The sequence below is a fragment of the Panthera uncia genome (assembly GCF_023721935.1).
Source record: "Panthera uncia isolate 11264 chromosome C1 unlocalized genomic scaffold, Puncia_PCG_1.0 HiC_scaffold_4, whole genome shotgun sequence".
NCBI lineage: Eukaryota > Metazoa > Chordata > Mammalia > Carnivora > Felidae > Panthera > Panthera uncia.
Window position 1 is genome coordinate 60,992,694 of NW_026057585.1, and position 13,848 is coordinate 61,006,541.

The 13,848-nt window shown below is 47.7% G+C and overlaps 1 long non-coding RNA gene across 3 annotated transcripts; it reads right to left on the reverse strand.

Moving 5' to 3' along the window:
• Positions 1 to 879: 879 nt before the first annotated feature.
• LOC125912562 (uncharacterized) lies at positions 880 to 13,572 on the reverse strand. Of its 3 annotated transcripts, none has more exons than XR_007454781.1 (7): positions 13,477 to 13,572; positions 8,209 to 8,300; positions 6,532 to 6,603; positions 5,627 to 5,703; positions 4,350 to 4,473; positions 3,323 to 3,829; positions 880 to 2,959 (listed from the first exon to the last, which is right to left on the reverse strand). It is a non-coding gene; the product is annotated as an uncharacterized LOC125912562 (long non-coding RNA). The 3 variants fall into 3 exon arrangements; XR_007454780.1 differs by having other exon boundaries at positions 8,209 to 8,330; XR_007454782.1 differs by lacking the exon at positions 5,627 to 5,703 and having other exon boundaries at positions 8,209 to 8,330.
• Positions 13,573 to 13,848: the final 276 nt, after the last annotated feature.

A 13,848-nucleotide genomic window follows, 5' to 3' on the forward strand; every position in this document is an offset into this window, starting at 1 on the left:
TCTCGATAAATAAACATTAAAAGTAAAAAAAAGAAAAAGAAAAAAAGCTGTAAAGACAAACAAGGAATAAAACTCAACAATACATAAAACCCCAGGGGACAAGAATTGCTGTCATTAAGGAGACTGCCTGTCATCTAGGACACTGGCTTGCTAAGATCGTAAGTCTTTTGCATGTCCTGGTTTGTTTGGTTTTTTATTAAATTTTTTTAATGTTTATTTATTTGTGAGAGAGAGAGACAGAACATGAGCAGGGGAAGGGGTGGTGGAAAGAGAGGGAGACACAGAATCCAAAGCAGGTTCCAGGCCCTGAGCTGTCAGCACAGAACCCAATGTGGGCTTGAACCCACAAACCGTGAGATCATGACCTGAGCCCAAGTCGGACGCTTAACCGACTGAGCCACCCAGGCATGCCTGCATGTCCTGGTTTAAATGCCACCTCCTCTAAGGAGCCACTCCCCGGAAGGAATCCCTCTCTCCTTTGCCTGTACTGTTGGGCGGTTAGTCTAGAATTTATCATCTTCATTCCCCAAAGTCACTAAATGGTAATCCTATTGGAAGCAAGCAACCCACCTTCTTTGCAGTAACAAAAGTAAACTAATAGCCATCATTTGTCAGGTGCTCCTTATGTCCCATATGCTTTACTTTTGTTATCTCCTATAATACTCATGATACTCTTCCTTCGTTTCACCAATGTGGAAACTCATGGTCAGAAAGATCACTCACGGGGGCCAGGATCCAAACCCAGATCCAAGACTGGACTCTCTCCAATATATGACAACGCACAAAGTATTTACTAAAAAAAACATTTGTTTCATATTTGTAAATTCGAGGGTTCCAACCCCATCACCCTGGGTGTCACTTGAAAGTGAACATGATAATGTATCCATTTTTGATTGCTGCCTAATAAATCACCCCAAATCTTAGTGGCAGAAAAAGACAATCATTCCACTCGCTCCTGATACTAAAGATCAGAAATTCTGGCAGGGCTCGTTAGGGACCACTCCTCTCTGCTCCCCGAAATCTCTTTTTTTCTTCCTTGTGACCTCTCTCTCTATGGCTACTCTGGGCTGTTTACACGGCAAGTATGTTTCTCTCCAAGTTGAAAGCAAAAGCTCTCTTAAAAAGCTTCTTAAATTTCAGAATGTCAGTTCTGCCGCATTCTACCAGCCAAAGCAACTCACAGGTCCAACCTAGATTCCAGAGGGTGGAGAAATGAACCCCCCACCAGTGGGTGGGAGGAGCAGTGAGGACACAGCACAGAGGGACGTGGACCTAGGAGAAACCAACCCACAGGGGCCTTGTTTAGCCATCAGCCTGATACAAATGACAGATTCTGGTCAGAGCACAGAGCTGCAGGATTAACCGTCCACTCCCTTCAAGAAACAGATAGTGCCACTCCTGACCTGGAAATCAGAGCACAGCTGCATCAGACCCAGAACTCTTCGTGGATTTTTCTCCTTTCTCTGCTTTGGTCAGGGTTTGCTATGATAATCCTCACACGTACTTTACAAAGCTATCGACGAACAGTAGCACTTGTACAGAATTGAATGGGCTCTAAGTTCAGCCTTCTCGCCAACCAGGAGTTTTGTTGTGGCAGGGACCATGTGGACCCTTCTGGACCCCGGAAACCATCACTGGCACTGGCACCCCACTGGACACAAGGCACAAAACGGCCCCCGCCGGCACCAGGAGAAACTCCACTGGCCCCTGGGCCACTCTTTCAGAGTCAGAGCCTCTCAAGTGGACATTTCATTATCTAGAAATCCTACCATGTGGAAAATTCCTGACGGGGCAGGAACTGGAGGAAAAGAAGCTATCTGTCAGGAGAGATGATTCAAGTCCACCAATTAGTGCCGGGAGAGACACAGCCGGTCCTTACTCAGCCTGCCGATCAAGAGCAGATGCCTACACTCAATACTCTCTTCAATGCATGTGACAAACCACTTTTTCAAGTCCGCTCCCTACCTGCATAGTGAATTGTATGAGCTCCCAGCAGATTCAGGTAGTACATGATATCTGCAACGGGGGCGGGGAGTGCAAAAAGGGGCTCTTCTTAAAGATGCGAGCCGAGTGTAAGGAAACCAACAAGGAGTATTGCAACTCCCTGGGGTCCACAGGAGCAAGGCTCCCTGAACTTAGCCATGGTCTCCTGGCTGGGAGAATACCCTGCGATGCCCCCCTCCTGCCACCCCAATCTCCTACCGGTGCTGGCCATTGTCTGATTCCAACCAGAAGAAGCCACAGGGCAATGGAACCCATAGAAGCAGTCTTTCAGGATCAACTTCCCAGGGCACAGGGCAAAGAAGAGAAGAGAATGGGGCTGGAAGGACAAATGGCATTTGATCCAGCATACAGCCCCTCGGCTAAGCAGCACACCCTGGGGTGTTCCTAAAGATCGCTCCCTGTCGTGCCTGACTCAACAGTCTTTAAAATCCAGTTTTACCCGATCCCACGTTTGCAGGGAAGAAGGATAGTACACTGGGATTTGTCCAAGAGACACCCACCAGTGCTCAGTGCTCTGACGTATACATTTCAGATAAGAGCTTGGGTTTCCTGGAGTTGCCGTGTGAAAATCCAGTGAGCTCGTCAATGCGTTGCATCCTTCTCAAGTATAAAGCAATCTACAGATACGCTCCATCACATGTGATGGGGGCAGGAGGGCACAGATATGAAGCCACATCTCCAGTGAAGGACACGTCTCAGCCAGTTCTGTCACACCCATGACCGCGTGCACATCACTCCTCGACCACAGGTCCAGGCAAGCTCCCAGATCCCTCACGGCCACCTCTGCTCTGACGTGTGAGGCCAGCGAGGAGTCCGGCCGACCCTGCAGCGTCAGTGATGACCACCTGGGAGGACGTTGGGAAGTCAGTCCCTCGGCAGCATGCCTGATGAGCTGGACATCCGTGAATGTCATCCGAGGTTTTGTTTTAGGAACACTCTTCTCTCCAGAGAGGCCCTGTGGGAGCATTGAAACCCACAAGGTTTATTTAGGGGCCTGTGAAGTAAGTTGGGGACGCCAAAGTGCGCAGTCCCCGGGGAACAGCCTTACACGGGCTGCTGGCCAGAGAGATTCAAGAGTCGGCCGAGCCCAAGGCCGTCCCTCTGCACCCTCACAGGACCCTTGCCAAACTCTCGGCAAAAATGGCTCCAGAATTTATGAGGCCAAAAGAGGCTTTTAAATAATTTTTATTTTATTTTTAAAAGAAATTGGAAGAGTGCAGCGGGAACAACGATATCCCTCTCAGAGGGGGTGAAGCAGCACGAGAGCCCGTGGAAATGGGGCGGAAGCAATTACCATGTGTGTGCCCACTTGACTTACGAATAAAATATCCATTTTAGGGGCCCCTGGGTGGCTCAGTCGGTTGGGCGGCCGACTCCGGCTCAGGTCACGATCCCATGGTTTGTGGGTTCGAGCCTCGCGTCGGGCTCTGTGCTGACAGCTCGGAGCCTGGAGCCTGCGTCGGATTCTGTGTCTCCCTTTCTCTCTGTTCCTCCCCAGCTCATGTTCTGTCTCTCTCTCAGGGATAAATGAAGATTTAAAAAAAATTTTTTTAATAAAAAAGCAAGTAAAACTTCATTGGAGGGGGGAAGGAGGAGCAGACTCTGCCTGTGTTTCCCATTTAGTGGCTCCCTGCTGCCCAAAAGACAACAATGCCCCAAGTTCCTTAATCTGGCCTCTCAGAGCCTCCCCAACTGGCCCTGGCCGATTTTTACAAATTTATTTCCCAACACTGTACCTTACAGGCTCACAATCCGGACTCCATCCCTTGCTCTGTTGTGTGACTTTGGCCAAGGTATTCAGCCTCCCTGACTCAGGTTTCACACCCTAAAAATAATGGCGTTTGCCCACAAATTAACACATTGGCTGACCAACCCCCCTCCCCCCCCCCCCCCCCCGCCCCCCCCCCCCCCGCCAAAAAAACAACTCAGTAAATAGCAGCTGATAGCAAACCAGTCTCCTGGCTATGCCATGTCCTTTGCTCCCAGAATCCTGGCCGCCCCGCCCTCCACCGATACAAACCCACCCCAAGTTCAACATCTCCAGCTGCTCTAACCACACAGGCCTCTCCCCTGGCCTTGACCTCCAATCCACCAGAACGCCGGATAAACCAGTCACCCTGCAAAGGTCACCACCATGAGATAAGAAATACTGCTGGGTTCAGCACCCAAAAAGCCAAGTTCACATCACAGCCTCTCCGATGATTCGCCACCTGACCTGCTCCCCAGTCACTCAGCCTCCCTGGACTTCCATTCCTCTTCTCTAAAATAGGGAGAATGACCCCTTCCACTCACTGTGGAAAGTCAACAGGATGATAACATGGAAGGACTGTGTAGTTCTGAAATACCTGAAAAACCCCGGTATCTGCTGAAAAACCCAGGGTGCCGATTCAAATATCCAGGCCACTCCAGTTCACCATCACTAACAAGCAGAATTTCCATGGACTCCTTGCTCTTTCCCCATGCCCATCTCTGAAAAGTGAAAAAAAATTATGTTCAGTTTATGTTGTTGCTCAGACCACAGGAGTTCTAGTTCTCATCTGAAGGTGCTTCACAGTTTACAAGCCACTCATACATCCCCGTGCTAAGGACTCTACAGTTGATTGGAATAGCCAGCCAGAGATCCCCACGTCAGCCTGGGTCACTGCTCTCCCTCCAAACCCCATGGGCCCAGGGCTTATAAAATTACTTGAAAACCAGAGAGCAACCCATCCCACCTGCAAAGGGCCAAAAGCCCATGGGAAAACGGGATTCTTTGGAATGCCCAGTCACATGTAATGGAATCAAGCCAGAGTTCTGTAACCCGAGAAATAAAAGGATTGCTTCTTTTGTTTTATTTCTTGCAAAGGGCAAATCTAGCCCTTTGTCCTTCCCCTGAAGTTTACGGCCCCGGAACAGACAAGGAGAGCCCAATTTACCAACTCCGGCTGCCTGTCAAGGCTATGCTAAGCCACCATGTTTCTTTCATTTTGACCTTCTTGGCTGACATTTCTTAGTCTAGTTGATAACGCACAAAGTGTGCATTTTCTTTGAGATAAAGGAAGCTATCTGGGGAAGCAGATTTATCTGTAAGCACGAAAAGATTAGTCAATTTGTTTAATGCTACACAGCGCCACAGCTGGTGTTAGAACCTATGGCCTCTAATGGTCTAGGTTACCTCAGTGAGATAAACAGTGGAAATCCTGAAGTGGGAAGAAAATACTTAAGTCTGATTGGCAGTCTTGGCAGCTGGACTATCAATGAGAAAACCCACTGGTCCCAGTTCTGCCCCTAGTTCACTGTATAACCTTGAGTAAGTCAGTTCCCTTCTCTGAGGTTCATTTCTTTGTTGTTTAAATGAAAGGTTAGATTAGGTGAATTAAAGCATGTATGTGCCTGTGCCCCATGAGCTCAGTCACCAAAGCCCATGCAGACATTACTAATCAATCTCGGCACCCTCTCCCAGGAAGTAGGACACAATCCAGTGCTTCAGGCCATTGTCACCAGAGGCCAGAACTGGCACATAAAATAAGTAAAACCTACTTGCCATCCCTGAGCTAGATAATTTCTAAGGATTTTTACCAGTCTTGACATTGTGTGATCTATGAGGGGTTAAAAAAAAAAAACAAAACAGAAATCAGGAAACCTGGGGCCATGGCAGCACCCTGCCTCTTTCAGTGCCACTGAGGAAGGATCTCAAAATCTGGGTCTCTGCTGCCTCCCCTGCAAATTGAGAACAACAATTTTATTCTTCTTCATTTTTTTAATGTTTATTTATTTATTTTTTTTTTTTGAAGGAGAGAGCACAAGCAGGGGAGGGGCAGAGAGAGGGGGGAGACATAGAATCTGAAGCTGGCTCCAGGCTCTGAGCTGTCAGCACGGAGCCCAACATGGGGCTCGAACCCATGAACCGTGAGATCATGACCTGAGCCCAAGTCGGATGCTTAACCGACTGAGCTATCTAGGTGCCCTGCGCAATTCTATTCTTCTTATCTTCAAGATCTTTGTGCAGGTGGAAATAGAGATGAGAAGCGTGTGAAAGAGCTTTCTAAACTGAAGTCCTCACTATGAGAAGAACACTGATACTTCTTAAGCACCAGACTGGGTCCTCAGGTTTATGTCCTGCCTCATTTCCCTGCCCTCACCACTGCAAAGCTGGGTTTCTGGCACTTGCAACCAAAGGAAATCTGATTAACAGAGACTGCAAACTCCTCCAGAACAGGCCTGTTTCCTCTGTGCCTTTGTCCCAGCCCAGAGCCTGGGGCATTCAATTAAGAATTTATTGGTTTTCTATGATTTTCTGTAAGAAATGGTGGCTCCTGAAATAGTAATTGAAGGCCTATTCGGGAAGGTGAAGTGTAACTGCAGAACTGAGCTAACAGTGGTCTCAAATCCTAAGGACGGGTCAGGGTATCCTGCATGGACTTTTCACCTCATGGTCCCAAAATGGCTGCTGTATCCCTAGACCTCACATTCTCACAGTGTGTTTCCAAAGTCAAACGTCAAGGGGGTGGCCAAGGCAGTAAAAGAGAGCTCTTGTGGAATACTTACCTCCTTTTATCCGAAAGAGACTCTTTCCCCAGCTGGCTTTTCCTTATAATTCCGTGGGTCTCCTGATCATCCCTGAGTGCAAAAGAGGTTGGGAGTATTAGTACTTGGGAAGAAGGCAAGGAAGGAGGGTTGTTAGAAATGGCCATTAGGCAGACGAGCAATGATGCTTCCCAGGGGAGGCATTTTAGGCATTCTCTATGTATTAGTTTCAGATTGTTGCTGGAGCAAATTATTACAAACTTATTAGTGGTTAACACCACCAATTTAGGGTCTTACAGATCTGGGGGTCAGAAGTCCCAAATGGGCTTCAGCAGGCTAAAGTCAAGGTGTCGGCAGGGCTGAGTTCCTTTGCAAAGCTCTAGAGGAAAACTCTTTTCCAGTTTCTACAGGCTGCCCTCAGCCGGGGCTTGTGGCCCCTCCTCCTCAGCAGCCTAGGGTCTTAGAGTGCCCCCTGACTCTGCCTCCTTCCTCTATCTCCCTCTCTGATCCAACCCTCTGCTCCCTCTTCTGGCTTTTAAGGCTTGTGGCTTGTGAGAACACTGGTTATCCCACCAGGATAGCCTCCCCATCTCAAGATGGTTAACTTAATCACACCTGCAAATCTCCCTTCGCAATGTAAGGTCATACAGTCTCAGGTCCTAGGGATTAGACAGGGACACCTTCTGGGTGGCTGTTCAGCCTGCCGCACCTCAAGTGATTCCTTGCAAACCTCTTCGTCCTGAGCACAGACCAACTGCTCCTGAAGCAAGGCTGAAAACAAAATGAACTGCAGACTGCAGAAATTTTCTAGGTCTGCCTTGCTTAAATTTCAGTGGTCTACCTTCAAAAGAGCCACAAAGAGGCTAGTTCAGGCCATTACCTGTCTTGACAAGCTTTCTACCAAGCCCCTGAGAGGAGATACACAAAACAAATTTGCAAACAAAAAGAAATGTGTTCCTTGGGTTAAAGGAAATACTATTTTTTTTTTAGACTATCCCACAGCACCCCCCAGTGCCAAGAGGCGGGAAGAAAGGCTTGCAGTTTGACAAAGAATTTTATTTAGCCCAATGTTTCTCAGCTTTGTTGAGACTCCCTAGGCACAGATGCCCAGGCCCTAACCTCAGAGACCCAGATGCAAGTAATGTGAGGTTGGGCCCAGATGCGAGAAGCTTTTGAAACATCCCAAGCGACCGTGTGTCCAACGAGAACCACTGAGTTCAGTGTAGCAATGAATACCATCCATACACCTACGAGGCCACGGAGGGTCCAAAATAGATACAATCGTGCCCCTCCTTTCAAAGAGCTTCCAGTCTCAATAGACTGTGAAACGTGGCGGAGACGAGCCACAACCAATGACTGTGACACAGAAGGCAAGTTACTTACCCTCTCTGTGCCAGATTCCGCATCTGTAAAGTAAGACTAGTAAGAGTCCCGGCCTTATAGGGTTAAGAGCGTTAAACGATACAAGCCGCGTAAAGAATTTAGCATGGTGTGTGGTAAAAAAAATAAGCATGCAACAAGGATTAGGTGTTCCTGCCAAGTTCCAGGGGTAGAAAATACATGACCCACATGCCACCCTCCCCTGTCACTCAGGGCAGACAGCACTGATCTGAATGCTCTTTCCTGCCGAATCTGGACAAGCTTCTAGGCCAGTCTTCCAGGCCAGGCGCTCTGCACATGCGGCTTTTCAGCACTCACCAGCTTGTCCAGCTCTGCCTTGGCCACAGCATTCCGTGCTGGTCGGGGCTCCTGGCTGTTCTTGTCCTCTCCACCGCTGCCTCCTGGGTATTCTGCAGTGACAGAGGGACCTCAGAGTTCCTCTGAGGGCCAGACACCCAGAGTGACATCATAAGAACTCACACCCAGGGATTAAAGCCACTCCCGCTCACAGAGCCCTGACACCAGCCTTTTGCTAATTGCTTGATTGTATCTGAGGAATCTCAGATAGCATCGTGTCGATCTCGCCAGGTGGGGATATTTGTACCCCCCCAGTGCATCGATGAGGAAACTGAGGCTTTAAGAATTTTAATATCTAGACGGTGGTAAAATTATTCAGAGGCAAAAGAGTATCCAAACCCAGGGCTGGCCCCAACAAACTTGACCATACCTTTTAGCTTTACCTATCCATAACCTCATGAAACAGAACCGCTATACTTTGCCACAATCCCAAAGTTTCAAGGCTTCCCTCGGTCATGACATTTACTACATTACATTGAACCTGTCCTGTCCAAGTAAGGGTCTCCCCCATAAGACTGAGGTCCCTCTGCTGCTATATTCCCAGCACACACATAAGCATACATATACGCCTTTTCTACCAGTGCCCTACTCATCCTTCAGTGTTATGCTTAATAGTCACCCCTCCTCCAGGTAGCCTGCCTAGACTGTCAGGTGTCCCTGCTCTACGCACCAGTATCAACCTGTATTTCCCTCGTCTCAGCACTTGCCAGACTATGTGGAATATGTTCTCTGACTACAGTGCAATTAATCTAGAAGTCCCCATAATGTCAGGATCTCACCATTCCCGTTTGAGCTCTACGTCGGGCTCTGTGCTGACAGCTCGGGGCCTGGAGCCTGCTTTGGATTCTGTCTCTCTCTCACCCTCCCCCGCTCACACTCTGTCTCTCTCTCTCTCTCTCTCTCTCTCTCCTTCAAAAATAAACATTAAAAAAAATTTTTTTGAAATCTGCCAAGAGAGTAGATCTCAAGTGTTCTTATCACACACACACACACACACACACACACACTAGCAATTACGTGAGATAGTGGATGTGTTAATTAGCTTAATTGTAGCAATCATTGAACCATGTATACGCATACCAAAACATCATGTTGTACATCTTCAATATATCCAGTTTTTATTGGTTAATCATACCTCAGTAAATGTGGTAGGGAGGAAGAAACACTAAATTATACTTAGTAGTGGCAGCTATCATATTGAGCTTTGTTCCAGACACTCACTACCCTAAGCACTACATAAATATACACACACATACATATATATATATAATCTCACCTAATGATCACTCCAAGAGCCACTTCGGTAGATTATTATCACTTTTCTCCTCTGTGGGAGGTAGGGTTGGGAGCCGGCAGAGAATGAGCCTCAGAAAGGTTGTGAACGGCCCAAAGTCATGCAGTTATAGATACATATGTGGCAAAACCAGAATTTGGAGCCAGATCTGTGTCTGCAGGGCCCAAGGTGGGGACCGCCATGCTCGATGCAGCCCGACTCACACCCACAGCTTTGTGCAAAAGCCAGTGGCCCCATGAAAACTCGTCCAACCCTTTTTCCTCTTCCTACTGCGATCTCAGCTACTAGAAAAATTGCTAGATTGTGAACAGTTCATCGAATTCCATCACCAGAAGTTGCCAATGAAGAGCAAAGTGTTCCCGAGAATTGACACCCACCCCCCCCCAAAAAAAAGGAGCTTGAGGGATTGGTCCTAGTTCCAAAACTTGAGAAGGAACTGTTGAAGCAAATATATATACATTAACTTCCCATCAGAATCTGAGAAAAGAGATGGTTTTGTTCCTTGCTCCCTCCCTAGAACCTACAACAGTGCCTGGCACAGGGTCAGTGCTCAAAAAACACTACTGAACAAGTGAGCGGGGTCACATTATTTTTTTTTTAACTTTTATTTTTGCGACAGAGAGAGACAGAGCATGAACAGGGGAGGGGCAGAGAGAGAGGGAGAGACAGAATCGGAAGCAGGCTCCAGGCTCCGAGCCATCGGCCCAGAGCCCGACGCGGGGCTCAAACTCATAGACTCACAGACCATGAGATCGTGACCTGAGCTGAAGTCGGACGCTCAACCGACTGAGCCACCCAGGCGCCCCAAGCGGAGTCACATTAACCCAGATAATGGTAGCACACGAGTGACGGCAGACAGCAAGGATAACCCAAAATCATGATAAGAGTTCTCCAAATACGGCACAAAAATTTGTTTCACGTAAATTTATAAATATTTCAATGTTTATTTATTTTTGAGAGCGAGAGAGAGAAACAGAGCATAAGCAGGGGAGGGGCAGAGAGCAAGGGAGACACAGAATTTGAAGCAGGCTCCAGGCTCCGGGCTGTCAGCACAGAGCCTGATGCGGGGCTCGAACTCACAAGCTTTGAGATGACAGACTGAGCCAAAGTCGGCCGCTTGACCAACTGAGCCACCCAGGCGCCCCTGTTTAATGTAAGTTTAAATGGTCAAAATTACATCTACTTCTTAAGAGCACAGTTATCCTTTTTTTTCTTAGATCTGCCCTCAAGAAATTAATAAAAATTATTTGATACAAAATAGACTAATCACTAACGCATATTTCCTCTTACATCACCGCTAACAATGATAATATGATCTAAAACACTCTAGTAATTAACGCACAATATATCACATGAATTGTTTGATGGAAAACAGTTAATGGATTGCTACCAACTCTCTTATGAAGGGGCCAGTGGACGTCTACTGGATAGAAGGGGACAGAGGGACAGGTGTGTGGCCAGGAGCGTGCTTAGAGGCAGGAACTGACAAGTTCAGGAGACCCGGGCAAGAGGAGGCTGAAGCCAGAGGAGGGAATTTCCAGGTGATAGTTAGACAAGGCATAGCAAGAGGCTCCAGGGAGGAGGGCGGGTACGGCATTCCAGCAGCTTGGCCAGTCACAGCAAACTCCCTTGTCCCGGGACTCGTTCACTCTGATCTGCAGATTCTGCCTCCCAGAGGCTCATTTGTGGCCCTTTTCAATTGTTTCCTAAACGAGCTACCTTTCTGCACCACAATTAATCCACCCCACCCCTCCTCAGGGAGAGCTAATCCTAAACAAATTAAGAAACTGTTAAAAGAAGAACGCACAGGAATTAAGAGGAGCTCTTTACCAAAGGCTGTTAGAGAACAGGACATAGTATCTTCTGGGAGTGGTTATGGGCAGCCTCCTCCTACTCTTGACTGAACTGCATCTTGAAACCCTATTCCATCCTGACGGTGGGTGGCAAGAAGAAAATGCTACAGGCGGCCACTTCGGCCCGCCGACACAGCTGTGCCCACGTCCACAAGAGGGCAGCGGTGTGTGTGGTCTGAACCAAAGGTCTCCCCCTGCCATCAGCTGCTGCGATCAGCATTAGAAAAAGCAATATAAGATCCAGGGTCAGAGAGTGGAGGTGCCAACACACACACACACACACACACACACACACACACCACACACACACACACACACACGGCACTAAGACCCAGCGAGCAGACCTGGCAGAAACAAATTACAGAGCCAGACTTCCTTCCCTACGTCCGTGGGTCCCACACAGAGATAGAGATCCTGGTAACGGGACACTGGGTCCCCATCCAGACCCAGTGATCAGAATCTCTGGGGGAGGTTCAGGCATCAGTGATTTTGAAAGCACCCCAGGGTGATGTCCTGCTTACCGCTGCCTCTCAACACAAAGGATACACAAGAAAGAAAAATTTGGGTCTTCTATACTTTCGCACATTTTGTGACACTGAACAGAAAAAGGCAAGAAAATGTGAAACACGAGAACGTGTATATGAAACAACGTGAAAGTCAAAGTCTCAGCAGAAAATAGACGTCTCACTCAAATTGGGTCAGTTGGAGATGGTGAATAAAGGAATTTCAGAAGTATAATCAGAGTGGAATAGAGGATCAGTTTACGGGACATTTACCCAGGCCAGACCCAGAGGAGGGAGCGGGTAATGGACCCTACACAGCAGGGAGCTGCGGCCCTCAGTACAAGGAAACAGCCAAGGAACAAATACCCCCAGACCCACTCTCCTCTGCCCTCTGAGCTCCTGCCAGGCTTCCATTAGGCCAACCTCAACCAGGTGCCAAAGGCAGGAAAACCATTGATGGAGTCCCTTGAAAATAGCTTCCAGGGACAAGGAGCAGGGTGGCAGGGGACAGAGAGATGATCGGAAGTACAAGCAATCACACACAATTCAAACATATATCTGTCTGACAAAAGCTGAATGAACAGTACTGTTTAAAGACGCTATTGGATGTAAACCAACTTCACTTTAAACCCCCGTGGACAAGGAGTAGACATTCTTTGCTAGTTTGAATACAATCTAGGCAAAGTCACCTCTGGGAAAACAATAATTGAGTTTTATTTGGACAAAAGAGGAGTTTCTAAACATCCTTATTTTTTTTAACATAGTAATGAGCAACTTTTCTTACAACTGGACAACAAAGTTTTCATTAAGTTACAGTACAATGAGGCTACAAACTTCCTGGTTAGTACTATAGAATTTCCTTTCCGAGGCTTAGAAAAAATAAATAATTTCCTTATATTTATTATACAATACCTGTCTTTTCAAAGTGCCACAAATTATCTCATTTTTAAGGTAGTATCTTTACTCACCATCTTACAGATGAGAAAGCTCAAACATGGAGAAGTCAAACCATTCTCAAAAGGTCAACAACGGAGCAAGGGAAAAGGGACAAGGCCAGGCCCTCTGATGCCCCCCCCCCCACTGCCCCCAGACCCCAGACCTCCAGCCCCCCTGCACCAGAGTGTTTACCTCACCCTGGAGTTAGAGTCAGAAGGTTTACAGTTAAGAACTCAGCAGGGGCTCCTGGGCGGCTCAGTCGGTTAAGGGTCCAACTTTGCCTCTGGTCATGATCTCGCGGTTTGTGGGTTCAAGCCCCACGTTGGGCTCTGTACTGACAGCTCAGAGCCTGGAGCCTGCTTCAAATTCTATGTGTGTGTCTCTCTCTGCCCCTCCCCTGCTCCTGCTCCATCTCTCTCTCTCCCTCCCTCAAAAATAAATAAAACATTAAAAAAAAAAGAACTCAGTAAAAGGGGGTCCCAACTCTAACAGGACCCCCCCAGGTGACCTGCCCTAGTCACTTCCCTTCTTTGGGCCTCCGTTTCCCATGAGAGATTTGGACTAGACTTGTAGTTTTTAAGCATTTTTGGCAAGAGGACTTTTTCAAGCAAAATCTTACTTGGAAACCAATGATCTGACTTACCAGCTCTGTTCTTGCTGAGGCAGACGCCCTCTTACCCTGTCACTAACACCCCTGAGGAAATTCTAGAGGACTGTTCCAATTCCTTCCAGGCCTACGTTCTGTGAAATACTGGTTCCGTGAGATAGTAGCGTAAGCATTCAGGGAAAGGAGGGAGACAATTCATGCACTTGGTCAGCAAAGCCAACAAATCTCTTTCCTGCAGGAATCTCCAGGGTCTAAAATATGCTAACATGTTTTGTCACTCTCCGAGCTGGTGGTTTAATATAGAGTTGGGGAAAGCGTGATCTACACAAGTGTTTCTCGGTCTTTTCTTAACACCATCCACAGCCAGAAATATGATTTCTATCGCGACCACACACGCACGTGCGCACA